Source organism: Oncorhynchus mykiss, chromosome 16, assembly GCF_057628025.1.
Source record: "Oncorhynchus mykiss isolate SJ-2025 chromosome 16, ASM5762802v1, whole genome shotgun sequence".
Classification (NCBI taxonomy): Eukaryota; Metazoa; Chordata; class Actinopteri; order Salmoniformes; family Salmonidae; genus Oncorhynchus; species Oncorhynchus mykiss.
The window spans coordinates 68897246-68915000 of NC_143037.1; the positions used below are offsets into that span (position 1 = coordinate 68897246).

The 17755-nt window shown below is 46.3% G+C and overlaps 1 protein-coding gene across 2 annotated transcripts in view; it reads left to right on the forward strand.

Moving 5' to 3' along the window:
• The window catches only part of LOC110492564 (A-type voltage-gated potassium channel KCND3), a 302307-nt gene that overhangs the window by 168461 nt on the left and 116091 nt on the right, over positions 1–17755 (forward strand). The window lies entirely within an intron of this gene.

Consider the following 17755-nt stretch of genomic DNA (forward strand, 5'->3'; position numbering starts at 1 on the left):
GAGTGTAGAGAGAGGGGCAGTGCATGGCAGAGAGGGGAGAGAGAGGGGAGTGCATGGCAGAGAGTGTAGAGAGAGGGGCAGTGCATGGCAGAGTGGGAAGAGAGAGAGGGGCAGTGCATGGTAGAGAGGGGAGAGATAGGGGGGCAGTGCATGGTAGAGAGGGAAGAGAGAGAGGGGCAGTGCATAGCAGAGAGGGAAGAGAGAGAGGGGCAGTGCATGGTAGAGAGGGGAGAGAGAGGGGCAGTGCATGGCAGAGAGGGGAGATAGAGAGGGGCAGTGCATGGTAGAGAGGGGAGAGAGAGGGGCAGTGCATGGCAGAGAGGGAAGAGAGAGGGGAGTGCATGGCAGAGAGTGTAGAGGGGCAGTGCATGGTAGAGAGGGAAGAGAGAGAGGGGCAGTGCATAGCAGAGAGGGAAGAGAGGGGGGAGTGCATGGCAGAGGGGAGAGAGAGAGGGGCAGTGCATGGTAGAGAGGGGAGAGAGAGGGGGGCAGTGCATGGTAGAGAGGGGAGAGAGAGGGGCAGTGCATGGCAGAGAAGGGAGAGAGAGAGGGGCAGTGCATGGCAGAGAGGGGAGAGAGGGGGGAGTGCATGGCAGAGAGGGGAGAGAGAGAGGGGCAGTGCATGGCAGAGAGGGGAGAGAGGGGGGAGTGCATGGCAGAGAGGGGAGAGAGAGGTGCATGGCAGAGAGTGGAGAGAGAGGTGAATGGCAACGAGGGAAGAGAGGGGGGAGTTGCATGGCAGAGAGGGAGAGAGAGGGGGGAGTGCATGGCAGAGAGGGGAGAGAGAGGTGCATGCCAGAGAGGGAAGAGAGAGGGGAGTGCATGGCAGAGAGGGGAGAGAGAGAGGTGCATGGCAGAGAGGGAAGAGAGGGGGGAGTGCATGGCAGAGAGGGGAGAGAGGAGAGGAGAACAGAGAGGGATGTAAAAGAAGAGAGGGGACAAGATTGGATGAGAGGGGAAGAGAGCGGTGACAAGTTATTGGGTGTTGGAAGGTGCCAAGGCAGTATGTTGAGAGAGTTTGCATGACGGAGAGGAGTTGAGACCAAGAGGTAGAGGAGAGGTAGGGCATAAAGAGGGATATGGACAAAGGGAGGTGGAGGGGTAAAGAGAGAAAGGGAGGTGGAGGGGTAAAGAGAGAAAGGGAGGTGGAGGGGTAAAGAGAGAAAGGGAGGTGGAGGGGTAAAGAGAGAAAGGGAGGTGGAGGGGTAAATAGAGAAAGGGAGGTGGAGGGGTAAAGAGAGAAAGGGAGGTGGAGGGGTAAAGAGAGAAAGGGAGGTGGAGGATTAAATAGAGAAAGGGAGGTGGAGGGGTAAAGAGAGAAAGGGAGGTGGAGGGGTAAAGAGAGAAAGGGAGGTGGAGGGGTAAAGAGAGAAAGGGAGGTGGAGGGGTAAAGAGAGAAAGGGAGGTGGAGGGGTAAAGAGAGAAAGGGAGGTGGAGGGGTAAAGAGAGAAAGGGAGGTGGAGGGGTAAATAGAGAAAGGGAGGTGGAGGGGTAAAGAGAGAAAGGGAGGTGGAGGGGTAAAGAGAGAAAGGGAGATGGAGGGGTAAAGAGAGAAAGGGAGGTGGAGGATTAAATAGAGAAAGGGAGGTGGAGGGGTAAAGAGAGAAAGGGAGGTGGAGGGGTAAAGAGAGAAAGGGAGGTGGAGGGTTAAAGAGAGAAAGGGAGGTGGAGGGGTAAAGAGAGAAAGGGAGGTGGAGGATTAAATAGAGAAAGGGAGGTGGAGGGGTAAAGAGAGAAAGGGAGGTGGAGGGGTAAAGAGAGAAAGGGAGGTGGAGTTGTAAATAGAGAAAGGGAGGTGGAGGGGTAAAGAGAGAAAGGGAGGTGGAGGGGTAAAGAGAGAAAGGGAGGTGGAGGGTTAAAGAGAGAAAGGGAGGTGGAGGGGTAAAGAGAGAAAGGGAGGTGGAGGATTAAATAGAGAAAGGGAGGTGGAGGGGTAAAGAGAGAAAGGGAGGTGGAGGGGTAAAGAGAGAAAGGGAGGTGGAGTTGTAAATAGAGAAAGGGAGGTGGAGGGGTAAAGAGAGAAAGGGAGGTGGAGGGGTAAAGAGAGAAAGGGAGGTGGAGGGGTAAAGAGAGAAAGGGAGGTGGAGGATTAAATAGAGAAAGGGAGGTGGAGGGGTAAAGAGAGAAAGGGAGGTGGAGGGGTAAATAGAGAAAGGGAGGTGGAGGGGTAAAGAGAGAAAGGGAGGTGGAGGGGTAAAGAGAGAAAGGGAGGTGGAGGGGTAAAGAGAGAAAGGGAGGTGGAGGGGTAAAGAGAGAAAGGGAGGTGGAGGGGTAAATAGAGAAAGGGAGGTGGAGGGGTAAAGAGAGAAAGGGAGGTGGAGGGGTAAAGAGAGAAAGGGAGGTGGAGGATTAAATAGAGAAAGGGAGGTGGAGGGGTAAAGAGAGAAAGGGAGGTGGAGGGGTAAAGAGAGAAAGGGAGGTGGAGGGGTAAAGAGAGAAAGGGAGGTGGAGGGGTAAAGAGAGAAAGGGAGGTGGAGGGGTAAAGAGAGAAAGGGAGGTGGAGGGGTAAAGAGAGAAAGGGAGGTGGAGGGGTAAATAGAGAAAGGGAGGTGGAGGGGTAAAGAGAGAAAGGGAGGTGGAGGGGTAAAGAGAGAAAGGGAGATGGAGGGGTAAAGAGAGAAAGGGAGGTGGAGGATTAAATAGAGAAAGGGAGGTGGAGGGGTAAAGAGAGAAAGGGAGGTGGAGGGGTAAAGAGAGAAAGGGAGGTGGAGGGTTAAAGAGAGAAAGGGAGGTGGAGGGGTAAAGAGAGAAAGGGAGGTGGAGGATTAAATAGAGAAAGGGAGGTGGAGGGGTAAAGAGAGAAAGGGAGGTGGAGGGGTAAAGAGAGAAAGGGAGGTGGAGTTGTAAATAGAGAAAGGGAGGTGGAGGGGTAAAGAGAGAAAGGGAGGTGGAGGGGTAAAGAGAGAAAGGGAGGTGGAGGGTTAAAGAGAGAAAGGGAGGTGGAGGGGTAAAGAGAGAAAGGGAGGTGGAGGATTAAATAGAGAAAGGGAGGTGGAGGGGTAAAGAGAGAAAGGGAGGTGGAGGGGTAAAGAGAGAAAGGGAGGTGGAGTTGTAAATAGAGAAAGGGAGGTGGAGGGGTAAAGAGAGAAAGGGAGGTGGAGGGGTAAAGAGAGAAAGGGAGGTGGAGGGGTAAAGAGAGAAAGGGAGGTGGAGGATTAAATAGAGAAAGGGAGGTGGAGGGGTAAAGAGAGAAAGGGAGGTGGAGGGGTAAATAGAGAAAGGGAGGTGGAGGGGTAAAGAGAGAAAGGGAGGTGGAGGGGTAAAGAGAGAAAGGGAGGTGGAGGGGTAAAGAGAGAAAGGGAGGTAGAGGATTAAATAGAGAAAGGGACGTGGAGGGGTAAAGAGAGAAAGGGAGGTGGAGGGGTAAAGAGAGAAAGGGAGGTGGAGGGGTAAAGAGAGAAAGGGAGGTGGAGGGGTAAAGAGAGAAAGGGAGGTGGAGGGGTAAAGAGAGAAAGGGAGGTGGAGGGGTAAAGAGAGAAAGGGAGGTGGAGGATTAAATAGAGAAAGGGAGGTGGAGGGGTAAAGAGAGAAAGGGAGGTGGAGGATTAAATAGAGAAAGGGAGGTGGAGGGGTAAAGAGAGAAAGGGAGGTGGAGGGTTAAAGAGAGAAAGGGAGGTGGAGGATTAAATAGAGAAAGGGAGGTGGAGGGGTAAAGAGAGAAAGGGAGGTGGAGGGGTAAAGAGAGAAAGGGAGGTGGAGGATTAAATAGAGAAAGGGAGGTGGAGGGGTAAATAGAGAAAGGGAGGTGGAGGGGTAAAGAGAGAAAGGGAGGTGGAGGGGTAAAGAGAGAAAGGGAGGTGGAGGATTAAAGAGAGAAAGGGAGGTGGAGGATTAAAGAGAGAAAGGGAGGTGGAGGGGTAAAGAGAGAAAGGGAGGTGGAGGGGTAAATAGAGAAAGGGAGGTGGAGGATTAAAGAGAGAAAGGGAGGTGGAGGGGTAAAGAGAGAAAGGGAGATGGAGGGGTAAAGAGAGAAAGGGAGGTGGAGGATTAAAGAGAGAAAGGGAGGTGGAGGGGTAAAGACAGAAAGGGAGGTGGAGGGTTAAAGAGAGAAAGGGAGGTGGAGGGGTAAAGAGAGAAAGGGAGGTGGAGGGGTAAAGACAGAAAGGGAGGTGGAGGGTTAAAGAGAGAAAGGGAGGTGGAGGGGTAAAGAGAGAAAGGGAGGTGGAGGGGTAAAGAGAGAAAGGGAGGTGGGGGGTAAAGAGAGAAAGGGAGGTTAGAGGAAAGGAGGAGAGTGAGGGATACGCTGCATGTGAATGAGGAGTGTGCAGAATAAAGGTTATTGGAGAGGAAGTGATGAAGCAGAGGGTCAGATCCCAGGACACAGTGCCTCGTGGGTCTCCTCTGTTTGTCTGGCTCTTTCTCTCATCTTAACTGATGGCACTGAGACACATACTCCTCACACCTGTGATTGCATTCTGCCCCTGTGTCCCACACACACACACACACTCACACACACACAAAACACACACTCTGTCACACACCATTAGTCCAGATAGTGGGCATTAATTCAGGCGTAATCAGTCCTATCAGCAGCCTCTGCTGTGATCCACTCTCTATCTCTCTCTCTCTCTCTCTCTCTCTCTCTATCTCTCTCTCTCTCTCTCTCTCTCTCTCTCTCTCTCTCTCTCTATCTCTCTCTTTCTCTCTCTCTCAATTCAATTCAATTCAATTCAATTCAAGGGCTTTATTGGCATGGGAAACATGTGTTAACATTGCCAAAGCAAGTGAGGTAGACAACATACAAAGTGAATATATAAAGTGAAAAACAACAAAAATTAACAGTAAACATTACACATACAGAGGTTTCAAAACAGTAAAGACATTACAAATGTCATATTATATATATATACAGTGTTTTAACAATGTACAAATGGTTAAAGGACACAAGATAAAATAAATAAGCATAAATATGGGTTGTATTTACAATGGTGTGTGTTCTTCACTGGTTGCCCTTTTCTCGTGGCAACAGGTCACAAATCTTGCTGCTGTGATGGCACACTGTGGAATTTCACACAATAGATATGGGAGTTTTTCAAATTTGGATTTGTTTTCGAATTCTTTGTGGATCTGTGTAATCTGAGGGAAATATGTATCTCTAATATGGTCATACATTGGGCAGGAGGTTAGGAAGTGCAGCTCAGTTTCCGCCTCATTTTGTGGGCAGTGAGCACATAGCCTGTCTTCTCTTGAGAGCCATGTCTGCCTACGGCGGCCTTTCTCAATAGCAAGGCTATGCTCACTGAGTCTGTACATAGTCAAAGCTTTCCTTAATTTTGGGTCAGTCACAGTGGTCAGGTATTCTGCCGCTGTGTACTCTCTGTTTAGGGCCAAATAGCATTCTAGTTTGCTCTGTTTTTTTGTTAATTCTTTCCAATGTGTCAAGTAATTATCTTTTTGTTTTCTCATGATTTGGTTGGGTCTAATTGTGCTGTTGTCCTGGGGCTCTGTAGGGTGTGTTTGTGTTTGTGAACAGAGCCCCAGGACCAGCTTGCTTAAGGGACTCTTCTCCAGGTTCATCTCTCTGTAGGTGATGGCTTTGTTATGGAAGGTTTGTGAATCACTTCCTTTTAGGTGGTTGTAGAATTTAACGGCTCTTTTCTGGATTTTGATAATTAGTGGGTATCAGCCTAATTCTGCTCTGCATGCATTATTTGGTGTTCTACGTTGTACACGGAGGATATTTTTGCAGAATTCTGCGTGCAGAGTCTCAATTTGGTGTTTGTCCCATTTTGTGAAGTCTTGGTTGGTGAGCGGACCCCAGACCTCACAACCATAAAGGGCAATGGGCTCTATGACTGATTCAAGTATTTTTAGCCAAATCCTAATTGGTATGTTGAAATTTATGTTTCTTTTGATGGCATAGAATGCCCTTCTTGCCTTGTCTCTCAGATCGTTCACAGCTTTGTGGAAGTTACCTGTGGCGCTGATGTTTAGGCCAAGGTATGTATAGTTTTTTGTGTGCTCTAGGGCAACAGTGTCTAGATGGAATTTGTATTTGTGGTCCTGGTGACTGGACCTTTTTTGGAACACCATTATTTTGGTCTTACTGAGATTTACTGTCAGGGCCCAGGTCTGACAGCATCTGTGCATAAGATCTAGGTGCTGCTGTAGGCCCTCCTTGGTTGGTGACAGAAGCACCAGATCTTTCTCTCTCTCTCTCTCTCTCTCTCTCTCTCTCTCTCTCTCTCTCTCTCTCTCTCTTTCTCTCTCTCTCTCTCTCTCTCAAAAAGCACAGGAACCCCAGGAAGAGTAGCTGCTGCTTCTGCAAAAGCTAATGGGGATCCAAATAAACAAACAAACACTGTCAGTCTTTCTATCTCTCCCTCCCTCTCTACCTATCCCTCACCTCTTTCTATCTCTCCCTCTCTCTAACGTCTTTGTTTCTCCCTCTCTACCTATCCCTCACCTCTTTCTATCTCTCCCTCTCTCTAACGTCTTTGTTTCTCCCTCTCTACCTATCCCCCACCTCTTTCTATCTCTCCCTCTCTCTAACATCTTTGTTTCTCCCTCTCTACCTATCCCTCACCTCTTTCTATCTCTCCCTCTCTCTAACGTCTTTGTTTCTCCCTCTCTACCATCCCTCACCTCTTTCTATCTCTCCCTCTCTCTAACGTCTTTGTTTCTCCCTCTCTACCATCCCTCACCTCTTTCTATCTCTCCCTCTCTCTAACGTCTTTGTTTCTCCCTCTCTACCATCCCTCACCTCTTTCTATCTCTCCCTCTCTCTAACGTCTTTGTTTCTCCCTCTCTACCTATCCCTCACCTCTTTCTATCTCTCCCTCCCTCTCTACCTATCCCTCACCTCTTTCTATCTCTCCCTCTCTCTAACGTCTTTGTTTCTCCCTCTCTACCTATCCCTCACCTCTTTCTATCTCTCCCTCTCTCTAACGTCTTTGTTTCTCCCTCTCTACCATCCCCCACCTCTTTCTATCTCTCCCTCTCTCTAACGTCTTTGTTTCTCCCTCTCTACCTATCCCTCACCTCTTTCTATCTCTCCCTCTCTCTAACGTCTTTGTTTCTCCCTCTCTACCATCCCCCACCTCTTTCTATCTCTCCCTCTCTCTAACGTCTTTGTTTCTCCCTCTCTACCTATCCCTCACCTCTTTCTATCTCTCCCTCTCTCTAACGTCTTTGTTTCTCCCTCTCTACCTATCCCCCACCTCTTTCTATCTCTCCCTCTCTCTAACGTCTTTGTTTCTCCCTCTCTACCTATCCCTCACCTCTTTATCTCTCCCTCTCTCTAACGTCTTTGTTTCTCCCTCTCTACCTATCCCCCACCTCTTTCTATCTCTCCCTCTCTCTAACGTCTTTGTTTCTCCCTCTCTACCATCCCCCACCTCTTTCTATCTCTCCCTCTCTCTAACGTCTTTGTTTCTCCCTCTCTACCTATCCCTCACCTCTTTCTATCTCTCCCTCTCTCTAACATCTTTGTTTCTCCCTCTCTACCTATCCCTCACCTCTTTCTATCTCTCCCTCTCTCTAACGTCTTTGTTTCTCCCTCTCTACCTATCCCTCACCTCTTTATCTCTCCCTCTCTCTAACGTCTTTGTTTCTCCCTTTCTACCTATCCCTCACCTCTTTCTATCTCTCCCTCTCTCTAACGTCTTTGTTTCTCCCTCTCTACCTATCCCTCACCTCTTTATCTCTCCCTCTCTCTAACGTCTTTGTTTCTCCCTTTCTACCTATCCCTCACCTCTTTCTATCTCTCCCTCTCTCTAACGTCTTTGTTTCTCCCTCTCTACCTATCCCTCACCTCTTTCTATCTCTCCCTCTCTCTAACGTCTTTGTTTCTCCCTCTCTACCTATCCCTCACCTCTTTCTATCTCTCCCTCTCTCTAACGTCTTTGTTTCTCCCTCTCTACCTATCCCTCACCTCTTTCTATCTCTCCCTCCCTCTCTACCTATCCCTCACCTCTTTCTATCTCTCCCTCTCTCTAACGTCTTTGTTTCTCCCTCTCTACCTATCCCTCACCTCTTTCTATCTCTCCCTCTCTCTAACGTCTTTGTTTCTCCCTCTCTACCTATCCCTCACCTCTTTCTATCTCTCCCTCTCTCTAACGTCTTTGTTTCTCCCTCTCTACCTATCCCTCACCTCTTTCTATCTCTCCCTCTCTCTAACGTCTTTGTTTCTCCCTCTCTACCTATCCCCCACCTCTTTCTCTGTAACGCCACAAGGTCAATCAGTGTGTTGCAGCCAGAATGAATGTAAGCACTTTAATGAATGCTTCCAGATTGTTTCAGTATCGTCTTAGTCCTCCCCCATCTCAAAACCTCTATTACATGACATTGTAAAACTAATTTGAGAAACTCAGTCGCACTCTCTGGATCTCAGGGAAAGAGGCAGACAAGACAAGCAAGGAACAAGAGAGAGGAATGGTACAGAACGGAGACATTTTGACCCACTGTTTTCTTTAAGACGGCACAAAAATCAATGACGACCATTGTGATGAGAACATAGCTTCAAAATCTGTCTTGGCCAGAGAAGTGTGTGTACATACACGGTGAAACACGTTTTCCTGTTAATATACAGCATTATGTTGACACCAGAGGTGCACGCGTAACAGCAGAGATGATGCAATATATTTTACAGTATTATTTTTCTGAATGTAAAAACATATTACAGCATCCCTGCAATACATTTACATGCATGCAGTGATGTTTTACAGTAAGGAAAATATTACTCTGTAATAAATAACAGCATGCCTGCTGTAAAACAAAATTGCAGTATTAATCTGGCAACTCTGGTGCCGGTATGATTCTGTAAATTTACAGTGCCATTCTCGCTGATATCTAAATGTAAGAAGAATATATAAAATAAATGTATTCAAATTGGTAACAACATTAACAACAACTGAACAACATCATTGACAATAGGAGTAACAACAGGATTGACAATAGGAGTAACAACAGGAGAGACAATAGGAGTAACAACAAGATTGACAATAGGAGTAACAACAGGATTGAGTACAATCCTAGATCTATGATCAGGGGCAACTATTCAGGGTAAAGGGGTTCAGAGGACAGGACAGTTTGGGCAGGAGAGCAACCAGGATAGACAAGTCAACGCAGCATCATGTGTTCCTCATGGCGCTCCATAACAATCCCCCTTGTTACTGTAGCTTTTCTCACTCTTAATTAGGACAAGCATAGAAAAAGAAAGAATAGAATGGGAGATAGAGAGCACCGGTATTAATAGGGTTGTTCACTGAGAGACAACTGGCTCCGTCCGCGTGTGTGTATGTGTGTGTGTGTGTGTGTGTGTCTGTGTGTGTCTGTGTGTGTGTGTGTCTGTGTGTCTGTGTGTGTGTGTACCTACCTCACTTCATTCAAACTCAGTGAGCTCTTGGAAGAATGGGGTAATGTAGGGTCTGAGAACAGCAGGCTTCCTCTGGACCACCTTGTCATGCACTTTGTCCCATCTCCATGGTTCGTCATCTAGGATTCGAACCTACAGCATATATCCAATATAATTCATGAAATCATTTTAGGAATTTAACAAATACAATTAAGACAGCTAGATTAGGACTGACCCCATTTAGTCGACTGGTCGATTGTTTGGTCGATAGGCTGTTGGTCGACCCAGATTGCTTTAGTCGAGCGGTAGAAATAAAGAAATAAAATATCATGGTGTACAAGACACCTGTTTGATTGGTTCCTGTCTGAGTGGACTGATCCATTGTAGAAGCCGTGGGGATGGCAAAGTCCATCAGTCTAAGACATGTGCTACTGAAATTGTATATGGTTATATTATGTAAGAACAATGGTGCAACACGAATAAAAAATTATATTATTTTATAACAAATTGCGCTCTCTCCACGGTTCTAAAATACCTCAGTGCGCTGTTAAATTGGCACCTTTTCCTAGACCATGTTTCTATGTGCGTAATAACAAAGTTAATAACCTGCATGTTGGTGTTGAGAACAATGGAGGAAACGCCAACATAATTAGGTCTATTATCATTAACCTAACTGTTCAATTTGCCTGGCTTTATAAATCATCAATATATTTTATCTTTATTTAACTAGGTAAGTCAGTTAAGAACAAATTCTTATTTTCAATGACGGCCTAGGAACAGTGGGTTGTACCTTGTCAGCTCGGGGGTTTGAACTTGCAACCTTCCGGTTACTAGTCCAACGCTCTAACCACTAGGCTACCCTTATTATCCCAGCCCTAAAAACCTACTGTTTTTCTGAAACCTCCAAGGTCCTCTGATAATACTTATCCCATGCGGATTGTCATCCCTGTGTTTTGAGGGATATTTCAGAGTTTAACTTCTTAGTGATCCCTTCGCGCTCCAATCCCGACAACACCCAGTGAAATAGCAGTGTGCCAAATTCAAAAACAGAAATACCCATAGTAATAATTAGTGTTATACATCGGTTTAAAGATGAACTTCTTGTTAATCCAGCCACAGTGTCAGATTTCAAAAAGGCTTTACTGCGAAAGCAAACCATGCTATTATCTGAGGACAGCACCCCATCAAACATACACATGAAAATCATAATTCAACCCGCCAGGCACAACACAAAAGTCAGAAATAACGATATCATTCGTGCCTTACCTTTGAAGATCTTCTTCTGTTGGCACTCCAATATGTCCATTAAACATCACAAATGGTCCTGTTATTCGATAAATTCTGTCGTTATATGTCCAAAATGTCCATTAATTTGGCGCGTTTGATCCAGAAAAAGACAGGTTCCAACTCGCGCAACATGACTACAAATTATCTAATATATACCTGTAAACTTGATCCAAACATTTCAAACAACTTTCAAATTCCAACTTTAGGTATTTTTAAACGTAAATAATTAATCAAATTTAAGACGGGATAAACTGTGTTCAAAACCGGACGAAACAAAGTGGAGCGAGCTTTCAGGTCGTGCGCCCCAACCACAACAGTACACTAGACCAGACCCTCGTTCTGAACAGCCCTACTTCTTAATTTCTCATAGGAAAAATATCAACCAATTTCTAAAGACTGTTGACATCTAGTGGAAGCGATAGGAACTGCAAGCAAGTGCCTAAGAAATCTAGATCCACATAGAAAGCCATTGAAAAGAGAGGGACCTCAAAAAAATAAATCCAGGATGGTTTGTCCTCGGGGTTTCGCCTGCCAAATAAGTTCTGTTATACTCACAGACATAATTTTAACAGTTTTAGAAACTTTAGAGTGTCTATCCAAATCTACCAATTATATGCATATCCTAGCTTCTGGGCCTGAGTAGCAGACAGTTTACTTTGGGCACGCTTTTCATCCGGATGTGAAAATAGTGCCCCCTAGCCTTAAGAAGTTCTAACAGGTGCCGCACCCAGTTTGGGTAAGAACAAGGGAGCTAATTGATGTTTAAAACGAAGTGCTATGCACATAGCCTACAGTTGAATGATCTGTTTTGCCACATATCAATTTTCCTAGTGCCCTACTTCTCTTCTAAAAGATGAAGTGGATAATATTGTAAATTGCCAGATCCGCCAGGTAATTACATGTCTGCACAGGTTACAGTTCATGGTTCTTATTGATGTGCATTATTATTATTTGGACTTTCTCAGATTTAAAGGCCATTAGGCCAAAATGAGCCATTTCAAATGTCACCACTCCTACAAGAGCCTCCAGACTTCCGTCTTAACAGTTAATTGTGAATGAGGGAAAATTACAGGGGCAGTTTGGTAAAAACGAATCCCGTCCCAATCTTCCACTGGAAAAACTGTCATGGAGGGGTAATAATTACATAACCGACATTCTATTGTAAAACTAGTCCCATGGGAATAGGGCTTATGATATGCTATAGTTGAGGCCCTATTCAGGATTAGTTTTACTGGGGGATGTTGGGTAATGTAATTATGTGCATGAGCACAAAACACCACATCTGTAATTTTTGTCCCGTCCGAATCTGCCATGTCAGTAATTTTTACATGGCAGGAGAGTAACAATTCCAGCTAAAATAATCTACTGTTGGCAAACTCCAAGGTCCTCTGATAATACTAGTCCTGTGCGAATTGACATTCCTTTGTTTTGAGAGAAATGTCTGAGTTTGACAGGTGTTGCTATAGGCTATATGAATTGCCTACGTGTAGCCAATCAACTTTCACAGTGAATGCGTTTGTTTGCCGCATGGCCATCGCTCATCCATATATTTATACGTACATATTCTTATTCATCCCTTAACACGTGTGTGTATAAGGTAGTCGTTGTGAATTTGTTAGATTACTTGTTAGATATTACTGCACTGTCGGAACTGTGACCAATCAAATGTGATTTGATTTGATCTGAAGGTATAGAGCCCTTGGTTCTCTATGGTGTAGTGGGTCAGGGCATGACTAGGGGGTGTTATAGCTCAATATTTATATGTTGGTGTTTTGTATGGTTCCCAATTAGAGGCAGCTGGTAATCGTTGCCTCTAATTGGGGATCATATTTAGGTAGACATTTTTCCCACCTGTGTTTGTGGGATATTGTTTTGTGTTTGTGCACCACTACTTTCACATTTAGTTATTGGTTTATTGTTTTTGTTGAAAGTTTCACCGTAATAAAGATGTGGAACTTCTGCGCCTTGGTCCGTCTTTAATCACAAGCGTGACAGAATATCCCACCAAGCAAGGACCAAGCAGCATGTGACGGAGGTAAAGGAGTTTTGGACCTGGGAAGAAATTATGGGAGGTTGTGAGACCCTTCCTTGGAAGGAGACACCAAGGAAGATGGAAGGACAGCGACGACGCCAGGGACCGCGGCCACAGAAACACCAATATTTTTTTTTTGGGGGGGGGGGGGCATGAGGAGTGGTTGGCGGAGCAGCGGAGAGTGGAAAAGCAGGTCATCAGTCTGGTGTCATCTGTGCCAGCTCCCCGTACTCACCCTGAAGAGCCTGTCATCAGTCTGGTGTCATCTGTGCCAGCTCCCCGTACTCACCCTGAAGAGCCTGTCATCAGTCTGGTGTCATCTGTGCCAGCTCCCCGTACTCACCCTGAAGAGCCTGTCATCAGTCCGGTGTCATCTGTGCCAGCTCCCCGTACTCACCCTGAAGAGCCTGTCATCAGTCCGGTGTCATCTGTGCCAGCTCCCCGTACTCACCCTGAAGAGCCTGTCATCAGTCCGGTGTCATCTGTGCCAGCTCCCCGTACTCACCCTGAAGAGCCTGTCATCAGTCTGGTGTCATCTGTGCCAGCTCCCCGTACTCACCCTGAAGAGCCTGTCATCAGTCTGGTGTCATCTGTGCCAGCTCCCCGTACTCACCCTGAAGAGCCTGTCATCTGTCTGGTGTCATCTGTGCCAGCTCCCCGTACTCACCCTGAAGAGCCTGTCATCAGTCTGGTGTCATCTGTGCCAGCTCCCCGTACTCACCCTGAAGAGCCTGTCATCAGTCCAGTGTCATCTGTGCCAGCTCCCCGTACTCACCCTGAAGAGCCAGAGACCGTCAGGGAGGCGATGGAGAAGTTGGGAGAGAGAGAGATGAGAGAAATGCTATGTAGGTGAGTTCTGCACGGCATCCGACCTGAGGAGCCTGTCACCAGTCCGCCGGTGCCATAGACTTAATCATAGACTTAATCATAGACTTAATCATAGACCTAATCATAGACTTAATTATAGACTTAATCATAGACTTAATCATAGACTTAATCATAGACTTAATTATAACATAATAACACACAGAAATACGAGCCTTATGTCATTAATATGGTCAAATCCAGAAACTATCATTTCGAAAACAAAACGTTTATTCTTCCAGTGAAATACGGAACCGTTCCTATTTTATTTAACGGTTGGCATCTATAAGTCTAAATATTGGTGTTACATTGTACAACCTTCAATGTTATGTCATAATTATGTACAATTCTGGCAAATTAATTACGCTCTTTGTTTGGAATAAATGGTCTTCACACAGTTCTCAACGGCCAAGCGGCCCAAACTGCTGCATATACCTTGACTGCTTGCACGGATTGGATTGCAAGAGAAGAGTACACAATTTCCATAGTTAAAAGAAAGCCATGTTAGCAGGCAATATTAACTAAATATGCAGGTTTAAAAATATATACTTGTGTATTGATTTTAAAGAAAGGCGTTGATGTTTATGGTTAGGTACACTGGAGCAACGTCAGAGCTTTTTTTCGCAAATGAGCTTGTTAAATCATCACCTGTTTGGAGAAGTAGGCTGGGTATCGATGAGAAATTAACATGCACCGCATCGATTATATGCAACGCAGGACACGCTAGATAAACTAGTAATATCATCAACCATGTGTAGTTAACTAGTGATTATGTTAAGGTTGATTATGTTATGTTAAGTTGCAAGATCGAATCCCTGAGCTGACAAGGTAAAAAGCTGTTCTGCCCCTGAACAAGGCAGCTAACACACCTTTCCTAGGCCGTTATTGAAAATAAGAATGTGTTCTTAACTGACTTGTCTAGTTAAATAAAGTTTTAAAAAATAAATAAGAATAATTTAAAAATCTGCCACAATCAGTGTCCAAAAATACAGATTGTTATGAAAACTTGAAATCGGCCCTAATTAATCGGCCATTCCGATTAATCGGTCGACCTCTAGTCCCTATCACCTGGACATGTTGAAATGCTGTGTCTTCACACCTAGAATAAAAACATCCAGGCTTCCGTTACAACTGTCAATTTATTAGGACAATAAATAAATCATTACAGGGGGAAAAATAATCCCGTCCCAATCGTCCTCTGGAATAACGGACATTCTGGAGTAATAATCACATAACCAACATTCTCTAGTAATATTAGTCCCTTGCGAATAGGCCTTGGTCATGTGCATGGCAGGCATACATGTGTCACGTAAAAAGAGTAAGGGTTGAGTTCGGTAACGGAACTTTTCAGTCAGAAATGGCTGTAATTATGTGACAGCTTCAGCAACACGGACAGCGTGATAAACACTTTGATGTTCTGTGGTGGTCGCTGCAGCAGGGGGGAGAGTAGAGACAAGGGGTGCTAGTCACAGTCACTCGCTGTATTTATGGGGGGGGTTTACACCTCGCAGTAAGTCTGAGCCCTGCCCGGCACAATCAAATCCATTTCTGGTCAGACTCCATCTAGTCGTGTGTGTCTTAGTAATTTAATCAAACTGTGTGCTTAAAGCATCAGACAAGCTCAGTGAATATAGTTGATTTGATTAAAATACATAGTGTCAAAATATGGAAAAATACACGTTTAAACATGTTGACCAATCGATTGGTCGAAAGAACAGATGACTCTTGGTCGACCAAGATTTTTTTGGGGGTCGGGGACAGTCCTAAGATAGATACACCTACTTCAAACCCCTTCTAACTAATACATTATTGCTATATCCTACACAATACTGCAGATTATTTGACCAGACTCACAACATATTCCTTTCTTTCTGTGCTACCAGATGTTTGCATACTACTGGTACAGTGAACATGTTTACTAATACTGTACATTATATGGAGCAATGTTGTGCAAAACGATGACATAAAGAGCATAAACTGCAACAACACCAGGACACAGTGTTGAGGAGGACACAGTGTTGAGGAGGACAAAGTGTTGAGGAGGACACAGTGTTGAGGAGGACACAGTGTTGAGGAGGACAAAGTGTTGAGGAGGACACTGTGTTGAGGAGGACGCTGTGTTGAGGAGGACACAGTGTTGAGGAGGACACTGTGTTGAGGAGGACACTGTGTTGAGGAGGACGCTGTGTTGAGGAGGACACAGTGTTGAGGAGGACGCTGTGTTGAGGAGGACGCTGTGTTGAGGAGGACACAGTGTTGAGGAGGACACAGTGTTGAGGAGGACACTGTGTTGAGGAGGACGCTGTGTTGAGGAGGACACAGTGTTGAGGAGGACACAGTGTTGAGGAGGACACTGTGTTGAGGAGGACACGGTGTTGAGGAGGACACTGTGTTGAGGTGGACACGGTGTTGAGGAGGACACTGTGTTGAGGAGGACACTGTGTTGAGGAGGACACAGTGTTGAGGAGGACACTGTGTTGAGGAGGACACAGTGTTGAGGAGGACACTGTGTTGAGGAGGACACTGTGTTGAGGAGGACACTGTGTTGAGGAGGACACAGTGTTGAGGAGGACGCTGTGTTGAGGAGGACACTGTGTTGAGGAGGACACTGTGTTGAGGAGGACGTTGTGTTGAGGAGGACACTGTGTTGAGGAGGACGTTGTGTTGAGGAGGACACTGTGTTGAGGAGGACGCTGTGTTGAGGAGGACACAGTGTTGAGGAGGACGCTGTGTTGAGGAGGACGCTGTGTTGAGGAGGACACAGTGTTGAGGAGGACACAGTGTTGAGGAGGACACTGTGTTGAGGAGGACGCTGTGTTGAGGAGGACACAGTGTTGAGGAGGACACAGTGTTGAGGAGGACACTGTGTTGAGGAGGACACGGTGTTGAGGAGGACACTGTGTTGAGGTGGACACAGTGTTGAGGAGGACACAGTGTTGAGGTGGACGCTGTGTTGAGGAGGACACTGTGTTGAGGTGGACGCTGTGTTGAGGAGGACACTGTGTTGAGGTGGACGCTGTGTTGAGGTGGACGCTGTGTTGAGGAGGACACTGTGTTGAGGAGGACACTGTGTTGAGGAGGACGCTGTGTTGAGGAGGACACTGTGTTGAGGAGGACACTGTGTTGAGGAGGACACAGTGTTGAGGTGGACGCTGTGTTGAGGAGGACACTGTGTTGAGGTGGACGCTGTGTTGAGGAGGACACAGTGTTGAGGAGGACACTGTGTTGAGGAGGACACAGTGTTGAGGAGGACGCTGTGTTGAGGAGGACGCTGTGTTGAGGAGGACACAGTGTTGAGGAGGACACAGTGTTGAGGAGGACACTGTGTTGAGGAGGACACAGTGTTGAGGTGGACGCTGTGTTGAGGTGGACACTGTGTTGAGGAGGACACAGTGTTGAGGTGGACGCTGTGTTGAGGTGGACACTGTGTTGAGGAGGACACAGTGTTGAGGTGGACGCTGTGTTGAGGAGGACACTGTGTTGAGGTGGACGCTGTGTTGAGGAGGACACAGTGTTGAGGAGGACACAGTGTTGAGGTGGACACAGTGTTGAGGTGGACGCTGTGTTGAGGAGGACACTGTGTTGAGGAGGACACAGTGTTGAGGTGGACGCTGTGTTGAGGAGGACACTGTGTTGAGGTGGACGCTGTGTTGAGGAGGACACTGTGTTGAGGAGGACACTGTGTTGAGGAGGACGTTGTGTTGAGGAGGACACTGTGTTGAGGAGGACGTTGTGTTGAGGAGGACACTGTGTTGAGGAGGACGTTGTGTTGAGGAGGACACAGTGTTGAGGAGGACACTGTGTTGAGGAGGACAACACTTTGTCTTGGTTTTGTTGCAGGGACGGGGATTAAAAATATAGTACAAAACACACATCACGACAAGACAGACACAACAACACTACATAAAGAGAGACCTATAAGACAACAACATAGCATGGCAGCAACACAACACGACAACAACATGGTAGCAACACAACATGACAACAACATGGTAGCAACACAACATGGCAGCAGCACAACATGGTACAAACATTTGGGCACAGACAACAGCACAAAGGACAAGAAGGTAGAGACAACAATACATAACGCGAAGCAGCCACAACTGTCAGTAGAGGGTCCATGATTGAGTCTTTGAATGAAGAGATTGAAATAAAACTGTCAGTAAGAGGGTCCATGATTGAGTACGCCCCACAACGTGTAAAATGTGGCTCGGCAGTAATATATGGGTCATATCTTTTGAACTGCTTGAAACAAGCCATTTCTCTGTAGCACCTGT